Genomic DNA, 16,090 nt, shown 5'->3' on the forward strand with positions numbered 1-16,090 from the left:
CCCAGGCTTTTATCTCTGAGGCCCCATTATGATGTCAGAAAGCTGGCTCTGGAATCCTGAGGGCTCCACTATGACACGTGCAAAGTTCCGTCTGAACTTTATATAAGACGGTGAGGCTCAGTCAGTCACTCAGTGTTGCCTGAGAGGGCAACACTGCAACAGCCGGCCGCCAGGCTGTCTTTTTTTTGCACATTTATTTGCCTCCAGGAGGCCACAAGAGGGAGACAAGGGACTGCAAAATGGAAAATAGGCATCCACCAACTTTACAGACAACTTCTCCTTGCTCCTACAACCTCCATCCTTGCACAGTTTGTTATTCTTCTAGGTAACATAGTAACAAATCCAAATTGCTGCTCTCTTTGTAGGCAAGCAAGGCTTTGTTGCAACTGCAATTCTTACTTCTTCTTGAAATGTAGGGACGACAGTACATTCCATCACATCCATCTAGTGTACACAGGTAGGTCCATTGTGGCGGGCAGGCGAGCGGGCGGGCTGCTTTATTGGCTGTTTGCTGTTCCCCTACTCCACTCCACTATTTGACTGTGGTGCTGCATCAATCAATCAATCAATCAATCAATCAATCAATCAGTGGCTGGCTCAGGTGCAGCTATTTAACTTACCTAAAAGGGAGGGCGGAGAGAAGACAAGGAAGGTGAATGAGCTGTTCCAATGTGAAATGCCGGAAACACAGAAACACAGACGACACACAACAAGAGGTGGCAATCTATTCATTAATTGCATTTAATCAATGAGCTCATTATCACTCATGCATTGTCCAACAGGTGTTGAAATAATGGGATTAAAAGGGGAGATCCCATCAGAAAGACAAAAACAATAGCAAACACAAATAGCACTTTTGGAATCTGATTTTAGTAAACACATAAGGGAAGGGTGCACCGGTCCTGGAAATACTGCAATACCAGGTCAATGCGTGGAGTGGACAGAGCAAGCTCTATTTCCATCTCCCTGTTCTAAAAATCCATTTAATATATGGTCCCCAGATAGGGGACGTATCAGATATTAAACTGATAAGAACAGATACTACACTTGATCTTAGCCAAAAGGCCGAGAAGCGATAACCCGAATGGGCCTGGCGTTGACCGAGCCTGCCTAATACTGCTGTTCACCCCCTTGCAGCGATTCAGCCTACTTCTAGGCAATTCCATGGGGCCCTGCAGGCTCACACACATTTACAGCTACTAAGCGGGAGGTGAATAAAGGCCGGAGAGGAAGCTACACAGGATTTGCTTCTTTTGCTTGCACCACAATGCAGTGCTGAAAGAGGAGGAATCGACATAAAAACGCCTTCTTGGCAACGCCCAAATGCCCTCCTGCCGTGCTAATACTGGCAGCAGCAGCAGCAGCAGCAGCAGCAGCAGCAGTAAGTGCATGCCCACAGCCACCCCTTGTCCCTTCACAACTTGTATTAGCTTTAATCCAGTCCAGTGCTGCCTGCTGAGCAGCACTGACCAACACTGCCTGGGCCCAGGCTTTTATCTCTGAGGCCCCATTATGATGTCAGAAAGCTGGCTCTGGAATCCTGAGGGCTCCACTATGACACGTGCAAAGTTCCGTCTGAACTTTATATAAGACGGTGAGGCTCAGTCAGTCACTCAGTGTTGCCTGAGAGGGCAACACTGCAACAGCCGGCCGCCAGGCTGTCTTTTTTTTGCACATTTATTTGCCTCCAGGAGGCCACAAGAGGGAGACAAGGGACTGCAAAATGGAAAATAGGCATCCACCAACTTTACAGACAACTTCTCCTTGCTCCTACAACCTCCATCCTTGCACAGTTTGTTATTCTTCTAGGTAACATAGTAACAAATCCAAATTGCTGCTCTCTTTGTAGGCAAGCAAGGCTTTGTTGCAACTGCAATTCTTACTTCTTCTTGAAATGTAGGGACGACAGTACATTCCATCACATCCATCTAGTGTACACAGGTAGGTCCATTGTGGCGGGCAGGCGAGCGGGCGGGCTGCTTTATTGGCTGTTTGCTGTTCCCCTACTCCACTCCACTATTTGACTGTGGTGCTGCATCAATCAATCAATCAATCAATCAATCAATCAATCAATCAATCAATCAGTGGCTGGCTCAGGTGCAGCTCTTTAACTTACCTAAAAGGGAGGGCGGAGAGAAGACAAGGAAGGTGAATGAGCTGTTCCAATGTGAAATGCCGGAAACACAGAAACACAGACGACACACAACAAGAGGTGGCAATCTATTCATTAATTGCATTTAATCAATGAGCTCATTATCACTCATGCATTGTCCAACAGGTGTTGAAATAATGGGATTAAAAGGGGAGATCCCATCAGAAAGACAAAAACAATAGCAAACACAAATAGCACTTTTGGAATCTGATTTTAGTAAACACATAAGGGAAGGGTGCACCGGTCCTGGAAATACTGCAATACCAGGTCAATGCGTGGAGTGGACAGAGCAAGCTCTATTTCCATCTCCCTGTTCTAAAAATCCATTTAATATATGGTCCCCAGATAGGGGACGTATCAGATATTAAACTGATAAGAACAGATTTTTTTAAGTTGACTACCCCAACTTTGGGGGTAACCGTTTATTTAAAATTTTTCAGGTTTTACAATAAATTAACATTTTTCAACATTTTTACAGGGATTCAAATTTTACAACAATGGTTAAAAAATAAATACAAATTGTCAGATTAAAATCATACAATTTATAAAAGGGCACTTGGTGGCATCATATTATAGAATTCCATTCGCTAAAAAACCATTTTCTACTTAAAACAGGAGAGAATTTTTTGTCTAAAAGATAATACTTGTGCATTTCATAAAAACAAATTCCTAAAATATCATTCACAGATAAAATTTCATGTTTGAATAAAAGAATATTCCTGGCCGCCCACAGAGCTGCTTTAACGCAGTTAGTAATCTTCCATGCCATAATTTTCTGAGTCCTTGTTGGGCACTCCAGACATCCGTAAAAAACGCCTTCACTTGTAATTCTCTTTATTCCGGTTATCTTCTTCATCAAGGGGAGGATTTTTGTCCATATGAATTGTGAAAAATAACATTGCCAAAAGAGATGTAAGACTGTCTCGTCATCGCGGCATCCTCCCCTTGGACACGCAGCCGAGTTGGTCAGTCCCCTTCGATGCTGGAATGCCCGGCATGGAAGACACTCGTGGGCGCAGCTCCAGGCCAGATCCTTCTGTGAATTAAAAATGAATTTAGCATTAATCATGCTCCAGATAATTTTGCATTTGTTTTCATTAAAATTGCTAATGGGGGCTATTAAAACATTTTCTTTTATTTCCTTTAAAACATATTTACTATTTTTTACATCTTCTATTCTTTTGTCTTTTAGGTTAAAAAGGTTCACTATTTTTTCTAAAATCTTATACTGGTCTGGCAGGTTAAAAGCATATGGCGAGCTTAAAACCGTAGAGAACCATCCGTACCTCCTCATAAAATAGCCAGTGTTAAAACGGATAAAATAAGACCAGTAGTGTTCCTTAAAAACAGTATTAAGACACAGTGTAAAAAAATGGATTAAAAGAAATGCTTTTATATTTGGAAAATCTTTACCACCCATTAGCTTTGGTAACATCACTTTTTCTCTCCTGAGCTTCTCCATCCTAGAATTCCATAAAAATGTAAAACATGCCTTGGTAATCTTTTTTAATAAAATATCAGGGGGAGGGAAAACCATACTTAGATATAATAAAATTGGTAAAATCACCATTTTTGTGATTAAAATTTTTCCCTCCATTGTCAGTTTTCTAAGATTCCATAAACAAATTTTCTTATTAACTTTTTGTGCCACCAAGTCCCAACTGATAAAACCATTGTTTGACTCATTGAAGGAGACCCCTAAAATCTGTACAGACTCCGACACAGGGACTGGAATGTCCTGTAAAATCATATTGCCAATATTTAAAATATTACTTTTATTAAAATTGACTTTAAAACCGGAGGAGCAGCAAAATTGGTATATCTGTTGTAATGCTTTTTGCAGTGACGGGGCGTCCCTGCACAGGACCGCGACATCATCCATGTACCCCACTACTTTTGCCTCTAGTCCCCCCCCGCCCGGCAGGGGGACTCCACATATCTGCTTGTCATTCCTCAATCTGCAGAGTAGAGGCTCGATCGCACATATAAAAAGTAGTGGGGACAAGGGACACCCCTGCTTCACTCCGGAGTTTAAAAGGACATCCTGTGTCTTAAAACCCTTTACTAAAATCTTGCTCGTACAATTTTCATAAAAGGCCTTCAGAGACTGTAAAAAGCCTTCTGGTATACCCATCTTTTCTAAAACCTTAAAAAGATAAAAATGTGATACTCTATCAAAGGCTTTCTCGAAATCTATGGATAAAACCGCCAATCTGCCTTTTCTCTCCTTCGTATCACCAATAGCATCTTTTAAAAGGTTTAAATTGTCCCATATGCTCCTCCCAGGTATCCCACAGACTTGGTTGGAGTGGACGATTTTCTCTATAACAGCCTTTAGCCTATTCGCGCAAATCTTGGCCATTATTTTGTAGTCTGTGTTCAGTAAGGTGATAGGCCTCCAGTTTTTAATATCTGTTTTGTCCCCCTTTTTATAAAGCAGGGACACCTCACCTTTCTTCCAGGACCCCGGGAGGGCTTTTGTTCTAAAAACTTGAGTAAAAAGGGAATAGAGATCCTCTTTTAAAACTCCATAAAATGTGACATAAAACTCTATGGGTATACCATCAGGGCCAGGGACTTTACCTGTTTTAAAACTCTTGATGGTATCTAAAATCTCCTGTTCCGTAATATCCTGTAATAAAAAATCTTTGGAGACAGGATTTAAAACAGCGTCAACCTCCTTCAATGAGTCGTTCATCAAATCAACATTAACAAGCTTTATATTAAAAAGATCCGCATAAAATCTGTGTACCTTTTTTAAAATATTGTCAGTGTTTGTATCTCCATCAACATTGTCTAACAGGGTATGCTTATCGTTAATTTTCTTAAAAAAGTACCTGGAGCAGGTCTCATTTTCCTCGAGGTGTTTCATTTTTGAACGAAAGACAATTTCCTTACCTCTCTGCTCCAGGCACTGGGAGATCTCCTTCCTAATCTCCATAATCTCCTCCTCCACCTGCATACCCTGTTCTCTGAACTTGTATTGGGTCTGCAGACGGGTATTCAAATTAGCAAAAAAATCCTGTTTTTCTTTTGCTTTTCTCCTTCCGATTTTTATGAAAAAGTCTCTTATTTTTATTTTTATTTTCTCCCACCATGAGACTATGGACATATTTGGATGTCTTACCCGTCTGCAGCCCTTATAAAAGGTAATAAAATCAGATAAAATTTGCGGATCATCTAAAAGGGAAACGTTCATTTTCCAGGCTTTTTTGACAGTATTTTTCCCAATATCATTTTTAACTTTAAAATACAATAATTTATGATCAGATAAAACATTGGGATTAAGATCACATTTAAAAGGCAGTACTTGATAAGAGCAGAATATAAAATCGATCCTGGAGCTACAGTTCACATTGCTCCAGGTGACGCCGGCCTCTGCAGATAAATTGCTGTTACATTTCTTAAAAACATCAGTAAGTTTAAAATCAGTAACTATATCTTTTAATAATGAGGAGGTTTTGTCATAATTCCTGCTTACTGAGTTAGAGAACCGGCGTTCCCCCTTTAAAATACAATTAAAATCACCCGCTAAAACAAGTGGCTCTGAATCGTTTAAAAAAAGGGGTAAAATCTCTAGCATTCTAGCTCTTTCATTCTTGTCCGAGGACCCATAAAAATTTAAAAACTGCCATCTAATACCGTCTATAAAAGCTTTGACCAATAAAATTCTACCTGGTAAAATTTCATTAAAACTGTCAATTAAAACGTTCCCTTTAAATAAAATGGCGACACCTGCGGCTCTGGAATCGTTAGACCCGGACCACACTGAAGGTCCGAGTCTCCAGTCTTCCTTATATTTGTTGTAGTTCGTGCGATGTGGGATACAGCATTCCTGTAGGAAAAAAACGGTGGCGGAAAAAATAGAAAGATAGTCAAACAGGGCAGCTCTTCTCGTCTTAGAATGCACGCTCCTAACATTTAAGGAAATGCCACCTAACTCTGCCATGAGGAAAAGGGAAAAGAGACAGTCTTATGTAATCTTACCCGAGGTGGCCTCAGCAGTCCTCGGCGTTACCAGAGACCTCACTCGAACTCTCATCGCCCTCCGACTTCAAACCGACTGTATAACTTGAGGAGATTGGAGAGGAACTCATGTCAGACAGCTGACCCCCCGCCATACCTGAGGCACTTATCGCAAATGGGTCCCAGATGGACTCCACGGGCAAGGTTTCTGGAGCATATTGTATGGCAGCCTCCTCCCCTACGATAGGGGCAGGAAACGCACTCGCGGCCGTTTCCGGGACTTCTGTCACCTCAGAGGTAGCTATGCTTGTCTCCCCCAACTGGCGAGAAGGGGGGAGACCTTCAGCTGGTGCTTCCGGGGGCGCGTCAACTGGTTTCCCTGCTTTCGCTCTAGCAGGTACTCCCATCGGCACCCCCGCTGCCACCTCTGAGTACGCCCTACGCCTTTTAGTCCTTGCTGCCGCTCCGCCCGGGTCCTCTGCCTCAGGTACAGGCTGACCCAGCACCTCCTGCGGCCCAGGCGGATCAGCTTCATCCGAACTACCCATCTCCTCCGTTTCCTGAGGGGGCTTTTTCGTCCGCTGATCACTGGCTCTTCTCTTAAACCGCCTTTGCTCCTTTGGGTCACCTGTTTGGGGGGGTCTGCTGGAGGTGTCCATGTCATCTGCCTCTTCACCTCTTGGTTCCTCTCCTTGTGCGGGGGCGATCTGGCCTGCTGGCTGCTCTGGACGCCTCGGCCGGACCTCGGGTTGTTCCGATCTGTGGGGACAAGTAGCATATAGATGACCAACTCGGCTGCAAAAACGACACCTTTTCCCCAGAGGGCAAGTTTTGGCCTCGTGCTCAGAGCTGCCACAGTTCCTACAGGTGCTTTCGCAGAACTCTTTGGTGTGACCGTACTTTTGACATTTTCTACAGAATGGAGGCATTCCTGTATAAAAAAGATCTCCTGCCATATCACCTAATTTAAAGCGTGCTGGCGGCAACATTATCCCCCCTGCTGTATTGGCATCTCTATAACAAGTTACTAAAAATCTCCACTTTGACGTCCAAACTCCAACTTCGTTCATTATTTTGCCAATACATTTAACACTTTTGAAATAGGGGGATAAAAAGGACATCACATCTTTTAAATCAGCAAACGGGCAGTACATTTTTATCACAATCATCTTAGTGATGTCCAACACATGTTCGTAAAATTCAATACCGTCCAGTCTCGGATCGTTTTTTACCATGTATGCCGCCAGCAGATCTTGGAACACTCCATTCTGTACAAAAGTTATGTCGTATGTTCTTCTCCTAGGATAGTCTTGTACCGCCAATATCTCCCGCTTCTGAATGTTGAAAATGCCAACAAGCACGGTCTCCACCAAGAACTTCAGGCCGCAGGTCGTCGCCTTCTCTTCTGATACAATTACACGGATTGTATTCTTTATCCGGGCATACGCCGGTATCTCACCAGGACTTTCGTCCATGGTGAGGGGTTTTCAAGGAAAGTTACGCCACCCGTTGGTGACGTAACGTCTACGCAGCTTTTCCCCTTTTCGGCCGAAGCCTACACGGGGGATATGTGGATCGCAACTCGTTGCTCAGGACTAAGCCTCTCTCCCAAATAGCAGCACGGGGGTGAAGTCCAGGCGAACCTGGACGATCCCCCGAGGCCGAGAGAGAGGGTACCTGAGCACCTCCTAACCAAGACCAGGCAGCACTGACTACAAGTAATCAGAACTACACTTGATCTCAGCCAGAAGGCCGAGAAGCGATAACCCGAATGGGCCTGGCGTTGACCGAGCCTGCCTAATACTGCTGTTCACCCCTTGCAGCGATTCAGCCTACTCCTAGGCAATTCCATGGGGCCCTGCAGGCTCACACACATTTACAGCTACTAAGCGGGAGGTGAATAAAGGCCGGAGAGGAAGCTACACAGGATTTGCTTCTTTTGCTTGCACCACAATGCAGTGCTGAAAGAGGAGGAATCGACATAAAAACGCCTTCTTGGCAACGCCCAAATGCCCTCCTGCCGTGCAAATACTGGCAGCAGCAGCAGCAGCAGCAGCAGCAGCAGCAGTAAGTGCATGCCCACAGCCACCCCTTGTTCCTTCACAACTTGTATTAGCTTTAATCCAGTCCAGTGCTGCCTGCTGAGCAGCACTGACCAACACTGCCTGGGCCCAGGCTTTTATCTCTGAGGCCCCATTATGATGTCAGAAAGCTGGCTCTGGAATCCTGAGGGCTCCACTATGACACGTGCAAAGTTCCGTCTGAACTTTATATAAGACGGTGAGGCTCAGTCAGTCACTCAGTGTTGCCTGAGAGGGCAACACTGCAACAGCCGGCCGCCAGGCTGTCTTTTTTTCGCACATTTATTTGCCTCCAGGAGGCCACAAGAGGGAGACAAGGGACTGCAAAATGGAAAATAGGCATCCACCAACTTTACAGACAACTTCTCCTTGCTCCTACAACCTCCATCCTTGCACAGTTTGTTATTCTTCTAGGTAACATAGTAACAAATCCAAATTGCTGCTCTCTTTGTAGGCAAGCAAGGCTTTGTTGCAACTGCAATTCTTACTTCTTCTTGAAATGTAGGGACGACAGTACATTCCATCACATCCATCTAGTGTACACAGGTAGGTCCATTGTGGCGGGCAGGCGAGCGGGCGGGCTGCTTTATTGGCTGTTTGCTGTTCCCCTACTCCACTCCACTATTTGACTGTGGTGCTGCATCAATCAATCAATCAATCAATCAATCAATCAATCAATCAATCAGTGGCTGGCTCAGGTGCAGCTCTTTAACTTACCTAAAAGGGAGGGCGGAGAGAAGACAAGGAAGGTGAATGAGCTGTTCCAATGTGAAATGCCGGAAACACAGAAACACAGACGACACACAACAAGAGGTGGCAATCTATTCATTAATTGCATTTAATCAATGAGCTCATTATCACTCATGCATTGTCCAACAGGTGTTGAAATAATGGGATTAAAAGGGGAGATCCCATCAGAAAGACAAAAACAATAGCAAACACAAATAGCACTTTTGGAATCTGATTTTAGTAAACACATAAGGGAAGGGTGCACCGGTCCTGGAAATATTGCAATACCAGGTCAATGCGTGGAGTGGACAGAGCAAGCTCTATTTCCATCTCCCTGTTCTAAAAATCCATTTAATATATGGTCCCCAGATAGGGGACGTATCAGATATTAAACTGATAAGAACAGATACTACACTTGATCTTAGCCAAAAGGCCGAGAAGCGATAACCCGAATGGGCCTGGCGTTGACCGAGCCTGCCTAATACTGCTGTTCACCCCTTGCAGCGATTCAGCCTACTCCTAGGCAATTCCATGGGGCCCTGCAGGCTCACACACATTTACAGCTACTAAGCGGGAGGTGAATAAAGGCCGGAGAGGAAGCTACACAGGATTTGCTTCTTTTGCTTGCACCACAATGCAGTGCTGAAAGAGGAGGAATCGACATAAAAACGCCTTCTTGGCAACGCCCAAATGCCCTCCTGCCGTGCAAATACTGGCAGCAGCAGCAGCAGCAGCAGCAGCAGTAAGTGCATGCCCACAGCCACCCCTTGTTCCTTCACAACTTGTATTAGCTTTAATCCAGTCCAGTGCTGCCTGCTGAGCAGCACTGACCAACACTGCCTGGGCCCAGGCTTTTATCTCTGAGGCCCCATTATGATGTCAGAAAGCTGGCTCTGGAATCCTGAGGGCTCCACTATGACACGTGCAAAGTTCCGTCTGAACTTTATATAAGACGGTGAGGCTCAGTCAGTCACTCAGTGTTGCCTGAGAGGGCAACACTGCAACAGCCGGCCGCCAGGCTGTCTTTTTTTTGCACATTTATTTGCCTCCAGGAGGCCACAAGAGGGAGACAAGGGACTGCAAAATGGAAAATAGGCATCCACCAACTTTACAGACAACTTCTCCTTGCTCCTACAACCTCCATCCTTGCACAGTTTGTTATTCTTCTAGGTAACATAGTAACAAATCCAAATTGCTGCTCTCTTTGTAGGCAAGCAAGGCTTTGTTGCAACTGCAATTCTTACTTCTTCTTGAAATGTAGGGACGACAGTACATTCCATCACATCCATCTAGTGTACACAGGTAGGTCCATTGTGGCGGGCAGGCGAGCGGGCGGGCTGCTTTATTGGCTGTTTGCTGTTCCCCTACTCCACTCCACTATTTGACTGTGGTGCTGCATCAATCAATCAATCAATCAATCAATCAATCAATCAATCAATCAGTGGCTGGCTCAGGTGCAGCTCTTTAACTTACCTAAAAGGGAGGGCGGAGAGAAGACAAGGAAGGTGAATGAGCTGTTCCAATGTGAAATGCCGGAAACACAGAAACACAGACGACACACAACAAGAGGTGGCAATCTATTCATTAATTGCATTTAATCAATGAGCTCATTATCACTCATGCATTGTCCAACAGGTGTTGAAATAATGGGATTAAAAGGGGAGATCCCATCAGAAAGACAAAAACAATAGCAAACACAAATAGCACTTTTGGAATCTGATTTTAGTAAACACATAAGGGAAGGGTGCACCGGTCCTGGAAATACTGCAATACCAGGTCAATGCGTGGAGTGGACAGAGCAAGCTCTATTTCCATCTCCCTGTTCTAAAAATCCATTTAATATATGGTCCCCAGATAGGGGACGTATCAGATATTAAACTGATAAGAACAGATACTACACTTGATCTTAGCCAAAAGGCCGAGAAGCGATAACCCGAATGGGCCTGGCGTTGACCGAGCCTGCCTAATACTGCTGTTCACCCCTTGCAGCGATTCAGCCTACTCCTAGGCAATTCCATGGGGCCCTGCAGGCTCACACACATTTACAGCTACTAAGCGGGAGGTGAATAAAGGCCGGAGAGGAAGCTACACAGGATTTGCTTCTTTTGCTTGCACCACAATGCAGTGCTGAAAGAGGAGGAATCGACATAAAAACGCCTTCTTGGCAACGCCCAAATGCCCTCCTGCCGTGCAAATACTGGCAGCAGCAGCAGCAGCAGCAGCAGCAGCAGTAAGTGCATGCCCACAGCCACCCCTTGTTCCTTCACACCTTGTATCAGCTGTAATCCAGTCCAGTCCAGTGCTGCCTGCTGAGCAGCACTGACCAACACTGCCTGGGCCCAGGCTTTTATCTCTGAGGCCCCATTATGATGTCAGAAAGCTGGCTCTGGAATCCTGAGGGCTCCACTATGACACGTGCAAAGTTCCGTCTGAACTTTATATAAGACGGTGAGGCTCAGTCAGTCACTCAGTGTTGCCTGAGAGGGCAACACTGCAACAGCCGGCCGCCAGGCTGTCTTTTTTTTGCACATTTATTTGCCTCCAGGAGGCCACAAGAGGGAGACAAGGGACTGCAAAATGGAAAATAGGCATCCACCAACTTTACAGACAACTTCTCCTTGCTCCTACAACCTCCATCCTTGCACAGTTTGTTATTCTTCTAGGTAACATAGTAACAAATCCAAATTGCTGCTCTCTTTGTAGGCAAGCAAGGCTTTGTTGCAACTGCAATTCTTACTTCTTCTTGAAATGTAGGGACGACAGTACATTCCATCACATCCATCTAGTGTACACAGGTAGGTCCATTGTGGCGGGCAGGCGAGCGGGCGGGCTGCTTTATTGGCTGTTTGCTGTTCCCCTACTCCACTCCACTATTTGACTGTGGTGCTGCATCAATCAATCAATCAATCAATCAATCAATCAATCAATCAATCAGTGGCTGGCTCAGGTGCAGCTCTTTAACTTACCTAAAAGGGAGGGCGGAGAGAAGACAAGGAAGGTGAATGAGCTGTTCCAATGTGAAATGCCGGAAACACAGAAACACAGACGACACACAACAAGAGGTGGCAATCTATTCATTAATTGCATTTAATCAATGAGCTCATTATCACTCATGCATTGTCCAACAGGTGTTGAAATAATGGGATTAAAAGGGGAGATCCCATCAGAAAGACAAAAACAATAGCAAACACAAATAGCACTTTTGGAATCTGATTTTAGTAAACACATAAGGGAAGGGTGCACCGGTCCTGGAAATACTGCAATACCAGGTCAATGCGTGGAGTGGACAGAGCAAGCTCTATTTCCATCTCCCTGTTCTAAAAATCCATTTAATATATGGTCCCCAGATAGGGGACGTATCAGATATTAAACTGATAAGAACAGATACTACACTTGATCTTAGCCAAAAGGCCGAGAAGCGATAACCCGAATGGGCCTGGCGTTGACCGAGCCTGCCTAATACTGCTGTTCACCCCTTGCAGCGATTCAGCCTACTCCTAGGCAATTCCATGGGGCCCTGCAGGCTCACACACATTTACAGCTACTAAGCGGGAGGTGAATAAAGGCCGGAGAGGAAGCTACACAGGATTTGCTTCTTTTGCTTGCACCACAATGCAGTGCTGAAAGAGGAGGAATCGACATAAAAACGCCTTCTTGGCAACGCCCAAATGCCCTCCTGCCGTGCAAATACTGGCAGCAGCAGCAGCAGCAGCAGCAGCAGTAAGTGCATGCCCACAGCCACCCCTTGTTCCTTCACAACTTGTATTAGCTTTAATCCAGTCCAGTGCTGCCTGCTGAGCAGCACTGACCAACACTGCCTGGGCCCAGGCTTTTATCTCTGAGGCCCCATTATGATGTTAGAAAGCTGGCTCTGGAATCCTGAGGGCTCCACTATGACACGTGCAAAGTTCCGTCTGAACTTTATATAAGACGGTGAGGCTCAGTCAGTCACTCAGTGTTGCCTGAGAGGGCAACACTGCAACAGCCGGCCGCCAGGCTGTCTTTTTTTTGCACATTTATTTGCCTCCAGGAGGCCACAAGAGGGAGACAAGGGACTGCAAAATGGAAAATAGGCATCCACCAACTTTACAGACAACTTCTCCTTGCTCCTACAACCTCCATCCTTGCACAGTTTGTTATTCTTCTAGGTAACATAGTAACAAATCCAAATTGCTGCTCTCTTTGTAGGCAAGCAAGGCTTTGTTGCAACTGCAATTCTTACTTCTTCTTGAAATGTAGGGACGACAGTACATTCCATCACATCCATCTAGTGTACACAGGTAGGTCCATTGTGGCGGGCAGGCGAGCGGGCGGGCTGCTTTATTGGCTGTTTGCTGTTCCCCTACTCCACTCCACTATTTGACTGTTGTGCTGCATCAATCAATCAATCAATCAATCAATCAATCAATCAGTGGCTGGCTCAGGTGCAGCTCTTTAACTTACCTAAAAGGGAGGGCGGAGAGAAGACAAGGAAGGTGAATGAGGTGTTCCAATGTGAAATGCCGGAAACACAGACGACACACAACAAGAGGTGGCAATCTATTCATTAATTGCATTTAATCAATGAGCTCATTATCACTCATGCATTGTCCAACAGGTGTTGAAATAATGGGATTAAAAGGGGAGATCCCTTCAGAAAGACAGAAACAATAGCAAAGACAAAAAACACTTTTGGAATCTGCTTTTAGTCAACACATAAGGAAAGGGTGCACCGGTCCTGGAAATACTGCAATACCAGGTCAATGCGTGGAGTGGACAGAGCAAGCTCTATTTCCATCTCCCTGTTCTAAAAATCCATTTAATATATGGTCCCCAGATAGGGGACGTATCAGATATTAAACTGATAAGAACAGATACTACACTTGATCTTAGCCAAAAGGCCGAGAAGCGATAACCCGAACGGGCCGCGCGTTGCCCGAGCCTGCCCGATACTGCTGTTCAGCCCTTGCAGCGATTCAGCCTACTTCTAGGCAATTCCATGGGGCCCTGCAGGCTCACACACTCACAGCTACACGGGAGGTGAATAAAGGCCGGAGAGGAAGCCAGACAGGATTTGCTTCTTTTGCTTGCACCACAATGCAGTGCTGAAAGAGGAGGAATCTACATAAAAACGCCTTCCTGGCAACGCCCAAATGCCCTGCTGCCATGCAGATAAACACTGGCAGCGGCAGCAAGTGCATGCCCACAGCCACCCCTTGTTCCTTCACACCTTGTATCAGCTGTAATCCAGTCCAGTCCAGTGCTGCCTGCTGAGCAGCACTGACCAACACTGCCTGGGCCCAGGCTTTTATCTCTGAGGCCCCATTATGATGTCAGAAAGCTGGCTCTGGAATCCTGAGGGCTCCACTATGACACGTGCAAAGTTCCGTCTGAACTTTATATAAGACGGTGAGGCTCAGTCAGTCACTCAGTGTTGCCTGAGAGGGCAACACTGCAACAGCCGGCCGCCAGGCTGTCTTTTTTTTGCACATTTATTTGCCTCCAGGAGGCCACAAGAGGGAGACAAGGGACTGCAAAATGGAAAATAGGCATCCACCAACTTTACAGACAACTTCTCCTTGCTCCTACAACCTCCATCCTTGCACAGTTTGTTATTCTTCTAGGTAACATAGTAACAAATCCAAATTGCTGCTCTCTTTGTAGGCAAGCAAGGCTTTGTTGCAACTGCAATTCTTACTTCTTCTTGAAATGTAGGGACGACAGTACATTCCATCACATCCATCTAGTGTACACAGGTAGGTCCATTGTGGCGGGCAGGCGAGCGGGCGGGCTGCTTTATTGGCTGTTTGCTGTTCCCCTACTCCACTCCACTATTTGACTGTGGTGCTGCATCAATCAATCAATCAATCAATCAATCAATCAATCAATCAATCAATCAATCAGTGGCTGGCTCAGGTGCAGCTCTTTAACTTACCTAAAAGGGAGGGCGGAGAGAAGACAAGGAAGGTGAATGAGCTGTTCCAATGTGAAATGCCGGAAACACAGAAACACAGACGACACACAACAAGAGGTGGCAATCTATTCATTAATTGCATTTAATCAATGAGCTCATTATCACTCATGCATTGTCCAACAGGTGTTGAAATAATGGGATTAAAAGGGGAGATCCCATCAGAAAGACAAAAACAATAGCAAACACAAATAGCACTTTTGGAATCTGATTTTAGTAAACACATAAGGGAAGGGTGCACCGGTCCTGGAAATACTGCAATACCAGGTCAATGCGTGGAGTGGACAGAACAAGCTCTATTTCCATCTCCCTGTTCTAAAAATCCATTTAATATATGGTCCCCAGATAGGGGACGTATCAGATATTAAACTGATAAGAACAGATACTACACTTGATCTTAGCCAAAAGGCCGAGAAGCGATAACCCGAATGGGCCTGGCGTTGACCGAGCCTGCCTAATACTGCTGTTCACCCCTTGCAGCGATTCAGCCTACTCCTAGGCAATTCCATGGGGCCCTGCAGGCTCACACACATTTACAGCTACTAAGCAGGAGGTGAATAAAGGCCGGAGAGGAAGCTACACAGGATTTGCTTCTTTTGCTTGCACCACAATGCAGTGCTGAAAGAGGAGGAATCGACATAAAAACGCCTTCTTGGCAACGCCCAAATGCCCTCCTGCCGTGCAAATACTGGCAGCAGCAGCAGCAGCAGCAGCAGCAGCAGTAAGTGCATGCCCACAGCCACCCCTTGTTCCTTCACAACTTGTATTAGCTTTAATCCAGTCCAGTGCTGCCTGCTGAGCAGCACTGACCAACACTGCCTGGGCCCAGGCTTTTATCTCTGAGGCCCCATTATGATGTCAGAAAGCTGGCTCTGGAATCCTGAGGGCTCCACTATGACACGTGCAAAGTTCCGTCTGAACTTTATATAAGACGGTGAGGCTCAGTCAGTCACTCAGTGTTGCCTGAGAGGGCAACACTGCAACAGCCGGCCGCCAGGCTGTCTTTTTTTTGCACATTTATTTGCCTCCAGGAGGCCACAAGAGGGAGACAAGGGACTGCAAAATGGAAAATAGGCATCCACCAACTTTACAGACAACTTCTCCTTGCTCCTACAACCTCCATCCTTGCACAGTTTGTTATTCTTCTAGGTAACATAGTAACAAATCCAAATTGCTGCTCTCTTTGTAGGCAAGCAAGGCTTTGTTGCAACT

General features: G+C 45.5%; 7 non-coding genes across 7 annotated transcripts; all 7 read right to left on the reverse strand.

The window, feature by feature from the left end:
- Positions 1-886: 886 nt before the first annotated feature.
- LOC142691999 (U2 spliceosomal RNA) lies at positions 887-1,077 on the reverse strand. The gene has a single exon (XR_012860498.1). It is a non-coding gene; the product is annotated as a U2 spliceosomal RNA (small nuclear RNA).
- A 1,305-nt stretch (positions 1,078-2,382) lies between these two features.
- Positions 2,383-2,570, reverse strand: LOC142692169 (U2 spliceosomal RNA). Its single transcript, XR_012860648.1, has one exon. It is a non-coding gene; the product is annotated as a U2 spliceosomal RNA (small nuclear RNA).
- A 6,612-nt stretch (positions 2,571-9,182) lies between these two features.
- Positions 9,183-9,373, reverse strand: LOC142692090 (U2 spliceosomal RNA). Its single transcript, XR_012860580.1, has one exon. It is a non-coding gene; the product is annotated as a U2 spliceosomal RNA (small nuclear RNA).
- A 1,294-nt stretch (positions 9,374-10,667) lies between these two features.
- On the reverse strand, positions 10,668-10,858 carry LOC142692000 (U2 spliceosomal RNA). The gene has a single exon (XR_012860499.1). It is a non-coding gene; the product is annotated as a U2 spliceosomal RNA (small nuclear RNA).
- A 1,302-nt stretch (positions 10,859-12,160) lies between these two features.
- LOC142692001 (U2 spliceosomal RNA) lies at positions 12,161-12,351 on the reverse strand. The gene has a single exon (XR_012860500.1). It is a non-coding gene; the product is annotated as a U2 spliceosomal RNA (small nuclear RNA).
- Positions 12,352-13,629: 1,278 nt separating this feature from the next.
- LOC142691973 (U2 spliceosomal RNA) lies at positions 13,630-13,820 on the reverse strand. The gene has a single exon (XR_012860474.1). It is a non-coding gene; the product is annotated as a U2 spliceosomal RNA (small nuclear RNA).
- A 1,288-nt stretch (positions 13,821-15,108) lies between these two features.
- LOC142692125 (U2 spliceosomal RNA) lies at positions 15,109-15,299 on the reverse strand. Its single transcript, XR_012860611.1, has one exon. It is a non-coding gene; the product is annotated as a U2 spliceosomal RNA (small nuclear RNA).
- Between the last annotated feature and the right edge of the window lie 791 nt (positions 15,300-16,090).

This window comes from Rhinoderma darwinii, assembly GCF_050947455.1.
Source record: "Rhinoderma darwinii isolate aRhiDar2 chromosome 5 unlocalized genomic scaffold, aRhiDar2.hap1 SUPER_5_unloc_39, whole genome shotgun sequence".
Lineage (NCBI taxonomy): Eukaryota > Metazoa > Chordata > Amphibia > Anura > Rhinodermatidae > Rhinoderma > Rhinoderma darwinii.